Source organism: Elgaria multicarinata, chromosome 2 (assembly GCF_023053635.1).
Source record: "Elgaria multicarinata webbii isolate HBS135686 ecotype San Diego chromosome 2, rElgMul1.1.pri, whole genome shotgun sequence".
Classification (NCBI taxonomy): domain Eukaryota; kingdom Metazoa; phylum Chordata; class Lepidosauria; order Squamata; family Anguidae; genus Elgaria; species Elgaria multicarinata.
In genome coordinates this window covers 165,093,457-165,108,159 of record NC_086172.1, presented here as the reverse complement: position 1 = coordinate 165,108,159, position 14,703 = coordinate 165,093,457, and the positions used below count along the sequence as shown (strand labels likewise).

At 40.6% G+C, this 14,703-nt stretch overlaps 1 protein-coding gene across 4 annotated transcripts in view; it reads right to left on the bottom strand.

The window, feature by feature from the left end:
• PPP2R5C (protein phosphatase 2 regulatory subunit B'gamma) overlaps positions 1-14,703 on the bottom strand; it is a 99,666-nt gene that overhangs the window by 61,457 nt on the left and 23,506 nt on the right. Inside the window, exon 1 of one of the 4 annotated variants that reach the window (XM_063118064.1) lies at positions 11,407-11,446. The exons of the other annotated variants lie outside the window; for them this stretch is intronic. The gene's annotated coding sequence lies outside the window, so the exon portion shown is untranslated. Of the gene's footprint in view, positions 1-11,406; positions 11,447-14,703 lie in introns of those variants that run through there. 4 annotated transcript variants of the gene reach the window in all.

The window sequence follows — 14,703 nt, the reverse complement described above, 5'->3', positions numbered from 1 at the left end:
TTTCAGGAAGGGAGTCTAAGAAAATGAGGCAAATAGTGGTGACAAAAGATGAAGTGAAAAGATGTATGAAATCTGAAAGAGAGCTCTTCAATTTCCCTCCCCTTTAAAACTGGAATGACAGCTAGAACAAACATGAAGTGAAAGTTAAGCAATACAAAATGTATTTTAAAAGGTGAAATCTGGAACTTAATTTTTTCTTTTCAGGAATAGTTAAAAATATTGGTGTTACTATATCAACATGTTGGCCCTAAACACATGGGTTGGCACAGAAGTGGGTAAGAACATTATTATTATTATTATTATTATTATTATTATTATTATTATTATTATTATTATTATTACAACTTCATTAGCATTCCATGTTTTGAGATGCTACAATTTGTGTAGTTGTGATACAGTCCTTCCCAGCACTATTGCAGGAAGTCTTAGAGCACACTGTTAATTATAGTGAATGAACAAAATTAAAACTGTGACTTTATTAAGTTAATAAAGCGGAATTTGGAACATTTCTCAACCACTGTTCCATCTGCCTTGTCATTCTTTTCTGCGGGTATCAAGTACGTCTGCAAAGAGTACAGAACAACCAAAATAAACAGAATGAAAAACCTTCCCTACAAAAAAAGGCTAAAGCATTTGGGCCTTTTTAAGTTCAAGTAAAAAGGATAGGATAAAGCTGTTGAAGTAGAGGAAATATGAATGGTGCAGAGAGTGAAAAAAGAGAAATGTTAGTCTCTGTTAGAACTTTGGGGCTATTCAATGAAAATGGCACAGTTCCGGATTGGCAAAACGCTACTACTTCACACAACACAAAACATATCAACCTAAGTCATGAAGATAGCCTCTGCTCAGATGGCTTTAAAAAGGATTAGACAAATTCATAGAAGACAGAACTATCAATGGCAATTAAGCACAACAGCTAAATCCAACCTCTGTTCCAGAAGCAGAATACTTGATATATGGGACAAGCAATAGTGGGTGGCTATCTCCATTTTTCTCTTCTTGTGAACCTCCCAAGACATCTGAGTTGACCACATCTGAATTCTGAGTACTGGACTAGATATCTTTGTTTGATTGAACACAAACAGTTCTTATGATTACTCACTTCAGCTCCCCTACTGAAAAAGGTCACAAAGGAGGCATTGGCATTGCCTCAGCCACCACAGTTCTAACCCTATAGCAAGAATAGACATTCCTTGGCTGCATATATAACCAAACCACACAACTATGACCACCAATCTTACCACAGATATTACTGTTGGAATAGCATAATGGCTACAATCAAGAAAGTACAGTTAATTGCACCAATATATATAATTTGTGTAGCACAATCCTTAGTGGATATGCACATCATCTGTGCTAATTATAATGCAGACATGGAGGTTTCAAGTCATGTCTTTCAAGACCTCATAGCAGGAAACAGTATTATTTAGCTTTGGGCAGAGAAGAAATGTTGTATTACCACCCAACTTTACTTCATGACACCCACTAATCATGGGGAAGGAGATCTTCCCCCATGGAATATGAGAGAAGGGCAGAATGCCCCATACTCCAAAGCATCAGCTGAGCTGCGCACACTGGAGTTCATGGAGAGAAGGGGAGGGTAACAAATATGTATGACCCCATGCATCGTCTTAGCTGCAGACATTTTTCTCATCTTCACTCAAGCATTAATAGCAGCACGTGCTTCCTGAATTAAAATGCCCAGATAGATGGATTGATGTAAATATCAAAAGTAAATGAAATAAAATCCTGCTTTTCAGAGGGCCAAGCAGATACTTCTGGGGAGCCCACAATTAGGGGCCAAATGCAATAAACCTTCTTTGCTGATGCTCCCCAGCAACTGGTATTCAGAGGCACGCTGCCTGATAGAATCCAAAAACTGTCAAATTGGGACATTTTATCTTAGGGATGGGGAATCTCCAGGCCCAGAGGCTGGATGCAGCTTGCACATCCTTTCCTCCTCAGCTTCGGTGCTGGCTAGAGAGAAAAGCACTTCTCTCCCTTCCCACAGGTGCTGGGGGCCTGATCCAGATCAGGACACTAACATTGGGGGGGAGTAGTAGGTGGGACTTTAACCCTTTGCTCCCTGCTGTATTAACCACGCTAATTGGGCCACCGGCCTCCGCTATTTGCACTAAGAAAAAGGCCCATTTACTCCATGGGAGTCCACCCCCTACAACACAATTTACAGTAACAGTCCTAAACCAGATCCCCCCAATCTGCATTAAGAAAAGACCTCACATTGGAGAGAATGAGAGGGTCCTCCCCCCCCAATGCAAATTACACCTTTGGGAGCAAGCAGGATATAAACTACTGGGACAGGCGAAAAAGGTTAAATCCCCCTCCTCCTCTGCTCCATGACAAGTTCCCAAACTGGCTCCTAGTGCCTGCAATTTGCAATGGAAAAAACTCCCATTGGAGCAAATGGGAGGTTTCCCCCCAATGCAAATTGCAGTGGAATGTGTGTGTGCGTGTGTGTGTGTAAGGAACAGAATATGAATACATGATGTATGAGTGAGGTACCTGTGAGAGTATGAATGGATAGGTGAGGGTGTGTGTGTTTGTGTGTGCAGAGCCAGAGTGAAAAAGTGTGGGGTAGCAATATCCATTTTTTAGTCTGGCCACATCCAAGGCTGGCATATGGGGGTTGGGCAACACATTACTTCCAAGGGGAATGTGGTCTTTGGGGGGATGACTCATCCCTGTTTTACCCCTTTAAGCTGAATCTGCTTTGTGGAGAACAGAATGTTATCTTCATATTCATTGCATTGGTAGATTCAATAAGTGAGTGCCCTATGTGTTGAGTAATTGAACAAGTGAGAGACTTTTGACAAATGCAGCTTCTCACAAAGTACTAAAGTTCTATCCAAGCTACATAAATTCCATCTCATATTTAATACACATATTCCCATCCTGGTATGTTTTATTGGTTCCAACAGCTCAATAAAGATTGCCATATTTGCTTATTTCATTAAATTTGTCAGGGGAAAATTCATTACCTCAGTATGAAACTTACCTTTAAGTGGTTTTCACAAACTAGATTCCCAGATCTTAACTATTGCTTTTTGACAACCATATTCAGATTTTTAAAAGAAACCCTACTCTTATCAGAGAATATGAGTTTATTAGATCTCCTTCCCCAATCTTCAAATATGCAACCCCTTTCTTGAGCCCAAATACTGAAGCATGATATTCAGCCATTGGCCAAAACATGTTTGGATGGTTGTTATGGATGCTTTGAGGAAGAAAAGAAGCATTTTCAAACAACAAAATGTAGTGGGAAAGTTCTGACAGCAAAGAAAAACAACACATCCAGAAGAGCCTGGGGAAGAAAGGTCTAACTTTATTTATTAAAAACTGTGTGTGGTGATAAGAATACAAAACTTTGTTTTGAAAGGTCATAGAATCATAGAGTAATAGAGTTGGAAGGGGCCTATAAGGCCATCGAGTCCAACCCCCTGCTCAATGCAGGAATCCACCCTAAAGCATCCCTGACAGATGATTGTCCAGCCGCTTCTTAAATGCCTCTAGTGTGGGAGAGCCCACAACCTCCCTAGGTAACTGATTCCATTGTCGTACTGCTCTAACAGTCAGGAAGTTTTTCCTGATGTCCAACAGGAATCGGGCTTCCTGTAACTTGAGCCCATTATTCCGTGTCCCGTACTCTGGGATGATCGAGAAGAGATCCTGGTCCTCCTCTGTGTGGCAACCTGTCAAGTATCATATCTCCCCCCAATCTTCTCTTCTCCAGGCTAAACATGCCCAGTTCTTTCAGTCTCTCCTCACAGGGCTTCAAGACCCCTGATCATCCTCGTTGCTCTCCTCTGAACACGCTCCAGCATGTCTGCATCCTTCTTGAAGTGTAGTGCCCAGAACTGGACACAATACTCAAAGATGAGGCCTAACCAGGGCCGAATAGAGAGGAACCAGTACTTCATGTGAGTTGGAAGCTATACTCTTAATACAGTCCAAAATAGCATTTGTTTTTTTTGCAGCCACATCACACTGTTGGATCATATTCAGCTTGTGATCTACAACAATTCCAAGACCCTTCTCACTTGGAGTATTGCTGAGCCAAGTATCCCCCATCTTGTAACTGCATTTGTTTTCTATAAATAAATAAATAATAATAATAATAATAATAATAATAATAATAATAATAGATGTAAAACTTGGCATTTATCCCTATTAAATTTCATTCTGTCTTCAGCCCAGCACTCCAGCCTATAAAGATCACTTTGAAGTTTGTTTCTGTCTCCCAGGGTATTAGCTATCTCACCCAATTTTGTGTCATCTGCAAATTTGATAAGCATTCCCTGCACCTCCTCGTCCAAATCATTAATAAAAATGTTGAAGAGCACAGGACCCAGGACTGAGCCCTATGGTACCCCACTTGTTACCTCCCCTCAGTTTGAGAAGGTACTGTTGAAATGCACTTGAGTCTGATTCTGTAGACAACTGTGGATCCACCTAACAGTTGTTTCATCTAGCCCACTTTTAGCTAGTTTGTTAATCACAATATCATGGGGCACTTTGTCAAAAGCTTTGCTGAAGTCAAGATATATTACGTTCACAGCATTCCCGCAGTCCACAAGGGAGGGTAGCCAATCAAAAAATGAGATCAGGTTAGTCTGACAGGATTTGTTCCTGACAAATCCATGCTGGCTTCTTGTAATCACTGCATTGCTTTCAAGGTGCTTACACATTGACTTCTTTATAATCTGCTCCAAAAATTTTCCCAGGGATGGATGTCAGATTAACTGGTCTATAGTTCCCAGGTTCCTCCTTTTTGTCCTTTTTGAAGATAGGGACATTAGCCCTCCTCCAGTCGTCTGGCACCTCACCCGCCTTCCATGATTTTGCAAAGATGATAGACAGCAGTTCTGAGATAGGGATAAATGCCAAGTTCTACATTTGGGAAATAGAAACCAAAGGCACAGTTACAAGATGGGGGCTACTTGGCTCAGCAAAACTACAAACGAGAAGGATCTTGAAATTGTTGTAGATTGCAAGCTGAATTATTATTATTAGTAGTAGTAGTATTTATTTATATAGCACCATCAATGTACATGGTGCTGTACAGATAACACAGTAAATAGCAAGACCCTGCCGCATAGGCTTACAATCTAATAAGTTGTAGTAAACAATAAAGAGGGAAGGAGAATGCAAACAGGCACAGGGAAGTGTAAACAGGCACCGGGTAGGGAGAAGCTAACAGTATAGAGTCAGAACAAACTCAATATTTGAAGGCTATAGGGAGCCAACAGTGCGATATGGCTGCAAGAAAGGCAAATGCTATTTTGGGTTGCATTAATAGAAGTATAGCTTCCAAATCACGTGAGGTACTGGTTCCTCTCTATTCGGCCCTGGTTAGGCCTCATCTAGAGTATTGCATCCAGTTCTGGGCTCCACAATTCAAGAAGGACGCAGACAAGCTGGAGCGTGTTCAGAGGAGGGCAACCAGGATGATCAGGGGTCTGGAAACAAAGCTCTATGAAGAGAGACTGAAAGAACTGGGCATGTTTAGCCTGGAGAAGAGAAGATTGAGGGAAGACATGATAGCACTCTTCAAATACTTAAAAGGTTGTCACACAGAGGAGGGCCAGGAGCTCTTCTCGATCCTCCCAGAGTGCAGGACACGGAATAACAGGCTCAAGTTAAAGGAAGCCAGATTCCAGCTGGACATCAGGAAAAACTTCCTGACTGTTAGAGCAGTGCGACAATGGAATCAGTTACCTAGGGAGGTTGTGGGCTCTCCCACACTAGAGGCCTTCAAGAGGCAGCTGGACAAACATCTGACTGGGATGCTTTAGGGTGGATTCCTGCATTGAGCAGGGGGTTGGACTTGATGGCCTTTTAGGCCCCTTCCAACTCTGCTATTCTATGATTCTATGAGAGTTCTTCTGCTAGCTCCTTCATTACTCTAGGATGCAGTTCATTGGGCCCTGGAGATTTGAACTCTTTCAAAGAAATTAGGTGTTCCTTGACCGTTTATCAATCTCAAACTGCAATCCTGCCCCTTCAGCTTGTACTTCACTTTTTCCTGGGCGGTCATAGACCTGCTTTTTGAAATGTAAGAAAATCACTATATTGAGGGATGCTTTTTCATATGACAAGACTACTTATTAAAATATTTATATCTCCCAAATCCCAAATGTCATTTACAAAAATCTACAAGGTGACTAACAGTGATTTAAATCCAATACAAATATAAACACATACAACATAATCAAAACAGAGTAGAAATCCATAATAATCCATTGATACCTAAAAAAAAATAACAGCAGCAATTAAAGATAAACATATACAGAGTCATCCAAAGGCCCAATGGAATAGTGATTAAATGCCACAAGTTAGAAGGGAATAAAACAAACAGCCAAATTTAGTATGACTGCATTTCAGATTTTGAACTATATGCCAAGCTCAGCCTAGATGCATTTCTAAAAGCACACCTATGGTGTGAATTTAGCAAGGACACTCAACAGTGTGGGGGGGAGGGGGAGGAAGCAGCAGCCAGATACCTCTCCATCGTGCCTGGATCCAACTCCAGCTGAGAGCCCCCTCCCTCCTGTTACCAAGTGTCACTGCTGAACTTTGCAACTAAGAATCTAGTGCCTGAATTTGATTTTCTTCTCCCTCCCAATCCCCTTTCCTTTTGTGTCATGTTTTTAGATTGTAAGCCTGTGGAAAGGGACTGTGTTAGGAAATATTTCTGTAAGCTGCCTTGAGAGCCTTTTTGGCTAAAGGGCAGGATAAAAATGCTAAAATAAATTAAATAAATGAATCTTGAGTTTCTATGTCTTTTGTGTAAATTGTGAAAACATAGCAATACTTTACTGAAGTAAAGATGGAAAAAATGTTTCTGATTTTTAGGCATCCAAAGTAAAATGTTAAGGCCCAGATTAAATCTGCACATAGCTTTCTTTCAGCATTTTTGTAAAATTGTAAAACTAAACAACTAACAATGTAAAGATCTTATTTTGTTTTGGGACTGCTAATTTTATTAAGCAACTGAAGTTATTTCAATTGCTTCGTAATTTCAGTCATCTCACTGAATAAAAGTATGTGTGTGTGTGGGGGGGGGGGGGGTAACGCCCGCTGAGATCTCAGAAATCAAGAGGGTGGATGAACACGATGTCTAGTGGTTTGGTGGAAATTTCAGTGCCCTGCACAGTTCCTTGCCTCTGGCCTGTGACAACTAAAGCCAGAATTATGAAAAAACACTAACCAAAATCCCACAACCAACTTTTCTTCAATTTTCATAATTTACACAGCTGTTTTTGGCTCTAAATTTGGATTGCTTGGGCTGCATGCACTTTCCCCCTTTAGTTAGTATAGTGTACACATACCTAACTGCCACAGGAAGGTAGAGTCAAAAGAATAAAGGATAAATAGAACTCTGAAGTAAAATTCTGTTTTCTTGAAACAGGGAATGTTTATTAAAAAATTCTTGTGCCTAAAGATGCTGAATCACATAGTTGACAATATTTGTAAAACTACTGAGACAATGCCCAGATGGTAGGTCTATGTACAGAAATTAGACCTAGTGATTAGTAAGTCCTTGCATAATGAGCAGTTTATGTAAAGAGAAATTAAATGTGCTGGTAAAGGTTTTTTTATGGCAAAGAAAGGAAGCAACTAATTATCAAATTAATGCTTCGAAGCAGTGAAGGCTTAATAGGAATGAAGTTCAGAAAGAGGTCACGGAAACACAGGTGATATAAGATATCAGGCAAGCTACACTGTTTTAAATCCAACTAAGAGTCTTGTGGCACCTTAAAGACTACCAAACTATGGCTTAAGATTTCCACCAGATACATGAAGTGTTATCCTGAACTGCAGGTAGGGTTGTCATATTCTGACTCCACAAAACTGGGACGATTTTTTTTTTAAAAAAAACTTGAGCAATATGTAAAGGTCTAGGAAAAGAAAGAAAGCTATCTAAGCCTTAGTTATCTAACACTGCAATCCTATGTGTGTCTACTCAGAAACAAAACCTATTAAGTTAAATAGGACTTATTCCCAGGTAAGTATGCATAGGATTGCAGCCTAAAGTACTTAAGCAACTGCAAATAAATAATAGGCAAAGAACAGTTTAAGCAAACAAACAGAAAAAAATGACACTAAATTACATTTCTCCACTAATTCGCAAAAGCTAGAGGAGACTTCAATATGGAGACTTACACTCCACTGAGCAGGCTCAAGGCACCATTTTGGAGGTTGGAATTTCTCCGGCCGGCTGGAACAGGAATCTGGAATTCTTGACTGACTGGCCGGGACATTTTGGAAATGCTTGGAAACCGTGACATTCCTGGTTTTCCTGGACGTATGGCAACCCTAACTGCAGGTACAGTATATACTCATGGTGGTGGTGGTGGGCAAAACTGTGAGGTCAAAGAAAAATGAAATACAGGAAGTTTAAAATCCTTGAGCTTGTTTTCATGAATTTCGCAGGCTTAAAGAACAGGGCTTGGAACAGGGCTTTTATTAGTTTAGTCAACTTTAACAGATGTCCCAATTTATGAAACTGAACAATTGCAAGTATAAATCCCTTGCTTTGGATACGAGTTCCAAAATCACCAACGAGAGACAGGGCACTGCAGCTTCTTTATCGCATCATATTTTTTATTATGCTGTGTATATTTTTCCAGATTTACTTACATACATCTACATGATTTCTGTTATGACCTATGGTCAAGATAATAACATTCTGACATTTGCACTACAAACCTATACATAACTTACTGAATAATCAAGCAATTGGGATACAATTTATAAATGCCTTTCTTCTTTTAATATAGACAGTGTATGGATATCCTACATCCCAACTTGCAGCTTTTCTGGGTTTCATATTCTTGCTCTGGGATGTACAAGCTTGGTATGTCTGAGGGAAAACACAGACTTTCCTCATTGCAGTCCAGTCAGAGTTGATGAAGGCAATCAGAGCAGGCACCGTGGGCGAATATTAAAATGACAGATGTGTCCCAGTTTAAATTTTGTGGGAGCTGTGACTTTTTTTATTCTTTACTTTTAAATGATGGCACATTCATAGAACTTGTCATAATTATCAAGATTCAATGACTGAGTTCAGATGATACAACAATAGTCAACGGTTGATTAAACAGTTCACTGTTGCTTAAATAGTCCACTGTTGACTATTGTGTTGCCTGGCGAGACTTTTCCACAAAATGGTTGTTTATTTCGCAAAAATAACCAAAGGAAATAATCAACAGTGTGCAGAGTTTACTATCTGCACAACCGTTGATTATTGTGTCGTGTGGCGGGCTGGGTTCTAGTATTATGAGAGAGGGAGAAAAATGTCTCCTTATCCACGTTCTCCATACTAGTCTTTTGTTTCTAGGCTTGTTTTGGTTAGAGGTTGCAGTAGTCAATGAATGTAAATCTAAAATCAACATGCGAGATAAACAGTCATGGCTCTGGAATTCTCTTCCCTGCATGTGGTGTGGTCAGTTGGCCCTTTCCCTCTTATCATTTAAATACCAAGTAAAGGCCACATTATTTCAGCATGCCTTTGACTTGACCAATGGCTATATCTTCTGCCCTCCTTTGACTGATGTTGTTCCTTATAAATCAACTTATAAAATAAAAATTTAAAAAGTGATTTTGTTATGTCAGCCACCTTGAGACAAAAAGCCAGGGTAGAAATCTCTTACATAAAGTAAATATTTCTCCACCCTGCACTGGTGCAGATGGACACATCCCATGCTGGTCCTACAATTCCCCCCTCCTTTACATTGCAATCTGTTAGGGTTCAAACATAGACTTGTGGAGAAGTAGCATAGGATTAGATATGGCTTGCAGAAAGTTTCATAAAATTGTGTACTTCAAGCCAGCTGTACAACAGTACCAATCAAGACTTTCTCTCTCTCTCTCTCTCACACACACACACACACACACTTAACAAAGGAGGCCTGGAATATTGTTACAGCCTAAATTTGACATTATTTGCCCTATGTTAATCAAGGATTTTTCAGAAGCCATTTATAGGTTAGCTGGAAATGAGAACATTAAGTCACCGTGCTTTCACTTTATTTTGGTTCACATTCTCATTTGCCAGAGAGAAGAAAACCATGGCAGAAGTGAAGATTATCTTTTCAGGATGCTGCCTTTTAAACTAAATTCACACATAACACAAAGCCCTGGTTTATATTAACCACGGTTTGTTGCTTTGGCTGTAAACTGCCTTGCAGATGAGCAAATAAACTATGGGTTGTTTTTCCTATTTCTGGTTTGTTTCTCTCATGCCTTTTTGGCCAATCTTCAGAGCCGTTTCATTTCCAGGCTGCTCTTGCTGCGTATTTCTATTTCAGGGTGGAGAGTAGCGCAAACAAGCCAAGGATAAGCCACGGTTCTGAGTTCAGGTATCATGATAAGCCATGATTTAAACATACCAGTCTTAATAAGCCAATAACAAACTAAGGACCTGTTCAGACAACACACTAAATTATGATGGTTAAGCGTTTTGAGCTAAACATTATGGCTTAGCGTGTTGTGCCAACCATGACACAGTGTGTCATGTAAACCATTCCTATCCATGGCAGTGTTAAACCATTGTTCAAACACACTCATTAACCACTTGCTGCAAAAGTGTTAGAGGCCTAACCATGGTTTAGCATATTCTCTGAACAGGCTCTATGTATTTTCTTTGTGGTTTGTAGCTGGGTTGACAAACCATGGTTTGTTTGCTGGAACAGATTTGGATATGACAAACCAGATTCCCACAAACTACACCATGACTTCGTGCCATATGCAAACCAGGCAGGTGTCTTCCAAGGTTCTGAAGTGGGTGAACAATTTTTGACATTTAAGAAAAATTCACACTGCCTGGTTTAGTTTTTAAACAAAGGAAAAAACTGCCAAAATACAAGCAGTCATGAAATTCATGCAATATATAGCTACCTATATTTAAGAACAAAAGAAAATGGGAGAGAAATCACCATGCCAAATGCCTTCTAAGAATTTCAATTTTCATAGTACGTGGCTCCAGTTTTAGATATTTTCCCTGATATTAGCATTTGATTTATTGTTAGAGGTGGAGGGACTCAGCACAGCTTCATGCACACTGATAGCTTTGTCAACATAATCCATTCTGGAAATGCAAATCTATTTTGTCATCACCTTTCTCCAAAAATTCTTTCACTCAAACAGTTGATAAGCATGCACTGCAGGCTCTCTAGCGGAAAGGAGTTAAGCAGGCTATCAGTTATTTGTATGTCACATGCAGCTATTCTAGTCAAGGTGCACCACAAACTCTGCTCAGCACTCTGAGGTTAGCCTATACTTGCAGACACTAAAATAAAGGCCACAATCAACAGAAATTCTTACGTTCATGGGGCACAACAGGCAATGGATGCCTACCTTGTTACCTTATTAATGAATGCCTACCTTGATAAAGATCTATATGAAAGGTGTATCCAATTTTCCAAGTCCTGAGTTCAAAAGGATAAGACAAAGCTATGAAAAAAATGTGAACTGAAGAGCATATAACTAATATTATAGAGCTTGATGACCACATTCCTTTTAAACGTGACAAGATTTTTCCTAAAAGTTAACTGGCTCACTAAATATTCCAGTTGAAAAATCAGTCAAGTAGAGGTAGCTCTGATATTTTATTCCAAAAACTGGTCTGTCTTCTCAACGTAAGAATCTGGAAAAAAACTATTTAGATCTAGTTTGAGGCATTAATATCTTCTTTATCACCTATTGTCACTATGCTCATTACATGGACCGCAGAAGATTTCATACAGTTAAGTTTTAGCTTTAATTCAAAACTGCAATGATGTACAAAGGCAGAATGAGAATTCTGATTGTCAAATAACAAAATTATATAATTACTGAGCAGCCTAGCAAGTTAGAATTGGCTTGTTCACCTGGGTTCAAGTTCCAGCTCCATCAGAGATTGGGTGGTCTTTTTTTGTATATTTCTGCGGCAGTTCCCCACAGATAAAGTGGGACTACTGGTGAACCAACATCAGGGTTTTTGCAAAAGCAGCAAAAGGAGGATTGTAAAAGTACTTTGCAAATATTAGCAGACTCTGAACTTAATACTTAAGTTCTGAACACCCCACAAATATTCTTGCTCTGTCATTTATCTACTTCTTTCTATCCCCTACAAAGCCTTTATTATTATTTACATTTCATAGAATCATAGAATAGTAGAGTTGGAAGGGGCCTAAAAGGCCATCGAGTCCAACCCTCTGCTCAATGAAGGAATCCAGCATACTTGACAGATGGTTGTCCAGCTGCCTCTTAAATGCCTCTAGCGTGGGAGAGCCCACAACCTCCCTAGGTAACTGGTTCCATTGTTGTACTGCTCTAACAGTCAGGAAGTTTTTCCTGATGTCCAGCAGGAATCTGACTTCCTTTAACTTGAGCCCGTTATTCCGTGTCCTGCACTCTGGGAGGATTGAGAAGAGATCCTGGCCCTCCTCTGTGTGACGACCTTTTAAGTATTTGAAGAGTGCTATCATGTCTCCCCTCAATCTTCTCTTCTCCAGGCTAAACATGCCGTTCTTTCAGTCTCTCTTCATAGGGCTTTGTTTCCAGACCCCTGATCATCCTAGTTGCCCTCCTCTGAACACGCTCCAGCTTGTCTGCGTCCTTCTTGAAGAACTGGACGCAATATTCTAGATGAGGCCTAACCAGGACCGAACAGAGAGGAACCAGTACCTCACGCGATTTGGAAGCTATACTTCTATTAATGCAGCCCAAAATAGCATTTGCCTTTCTTGCAGCCATATTGCACTGTTGGGTCATATTCAGCTTGTGATCTACAACAATTCCAAGATCTTTCTCGTTTGTAGTATTTCTGCGCCAAGTATCCCCCATCTTGTATCTGTGCATTTGGTTTCTATTTCCGAGATGTAGAACTTGGCATTTATCCCTATTAAATTTCATTCTGTTGTTTTCAGCCCAGCACTCCAGCCTATAAAGATCACTTTGAAGTTTGTTTCTGTCTTCCAGGGTATTAGCTATCCCACTCAATTTTGTGTCATCTGCAAATATGATAAACATTCCCTGCACCTCCTCGTCCAAATCATTAATAAAAATGTTGAAGAGCACTGGGCCCAGGACTGAGCCCTGTGGTACCCCACTCGTTACCTCCCCCCAGTCTGAGAAGGTACTGTTGATAAGCACTCTTTGAGTCTGATTCTGTAGTCAACTGTGAATCCACCTAATAGTTGTTCCATCTAGCCCACTTTTAGCTGGTTTGTTTATCAGAATATCAGGGGGCACTTTGTCAAAAGCTTTGCTGAAGCTTTGTGCCCCACAGCCAAAGCTAACTGGGAGGTTTACAAAGATTAAAAACGTTAAAAATACAATTATGAAAATGTTTAAAAACATAAAAAGCACACAGATAGGACACACAGAGAAAACAGATACATCTAAAAACAACTCTGAGTAATCAGCCAAATCTGAAGACAAATCAAAGATTGATTAAAACACATCATATGCTGCCAAATGCCTGGGAAAAGAGAAGAGTAGACCTGGGTTCAAAAAGATAACAATGTTGGTGCCAGGCAAGCCTTGTAGGGGAAATCATTCCAAAATTGGGGGGCCACCACCGAGAAGGCCTTCTCCCTTGTTGCTATCTTCCGAGTCTCCCTCACAGTAGGCACCTAGAGCAGGAACTTAGATGCTGAGCATAGCGTACAGGTAGGTTCGTGTTGGGCACTCCGTCACATATTGTGGCCCCAAGCTGTGTAGGGTTTTATAGGTTAAAGCGAGCACCTTGAATCAGGCTTCAAAACATACAGGCAGCCAGTGCATGTGGGCCAGAGTCGGTCTTATTTGTTCTGGTCCCCATTATCAATCTGGCCCACTGCATTTTACACAAGCTGCAATTTCTGAACCATTTTCAAAGGCAGCCCTATGTAGAGTGCATTGCAGTAATCTGACTTGAAGTTTACCTGAGCATAAACAACCGAAGCCAGGTTATCCATTTCCAGATAGGGGTGTAGCTGGGCCACCAACTGAAGTTGGTAGAAGGCACTCGTGCCACTGTAGCCATGTGAGCTGCAAGTGACAGAGATGGTTCTAGGAGCACTCCCAAGCTATGAATCTGCTGTTTCAAAGGGAGGGCAACCCCATCCAGAGCACATTGAGCACCCTCCATCTGGTCAGAGGAACCACCCACTAACAGCATCTCAGTCATGTCTGGATTGAGTTTCAGTTTATTAGCCCTCATTCAATCCACTGTCGCAGCCAGTCATCATTCTAACACATCCACAACCTTACATGATGAAAATGAAAAGAAGTAGAGCTGTGTGTCATCAGCATACTCATGACAACGCACTCCAAAATTCCAGATGACTAACATTCAATTGTTTCATGTAGGTGTTGAACAGCATGGCGAACAAAGCTGATCACTGTGGAACCCCAGACTGGAGAATCCACGGGGCTGAGCAATTTCCCCCCAGCACCACCTTCTGGACCGGACCCTCCCAGTGGAAGTGAAACCACTGCAATGCAGTACCTCCCACTTCCAACTCAGACAGTCTTCCCAGAATGATACCATGGTCGATGGTATTGAAAGCCTCTGAGAGCAAGGAGAATCAACAAAGTAACATTCCCCTGTCTTTTGCCTGACATAGGTCATGATACAGGGTGACCAAGACTGTTTCCGTGTCAAAACCAGGCCTGAACCCTGACTGAAATGGATCCAAATAATAAGGTTCTAAA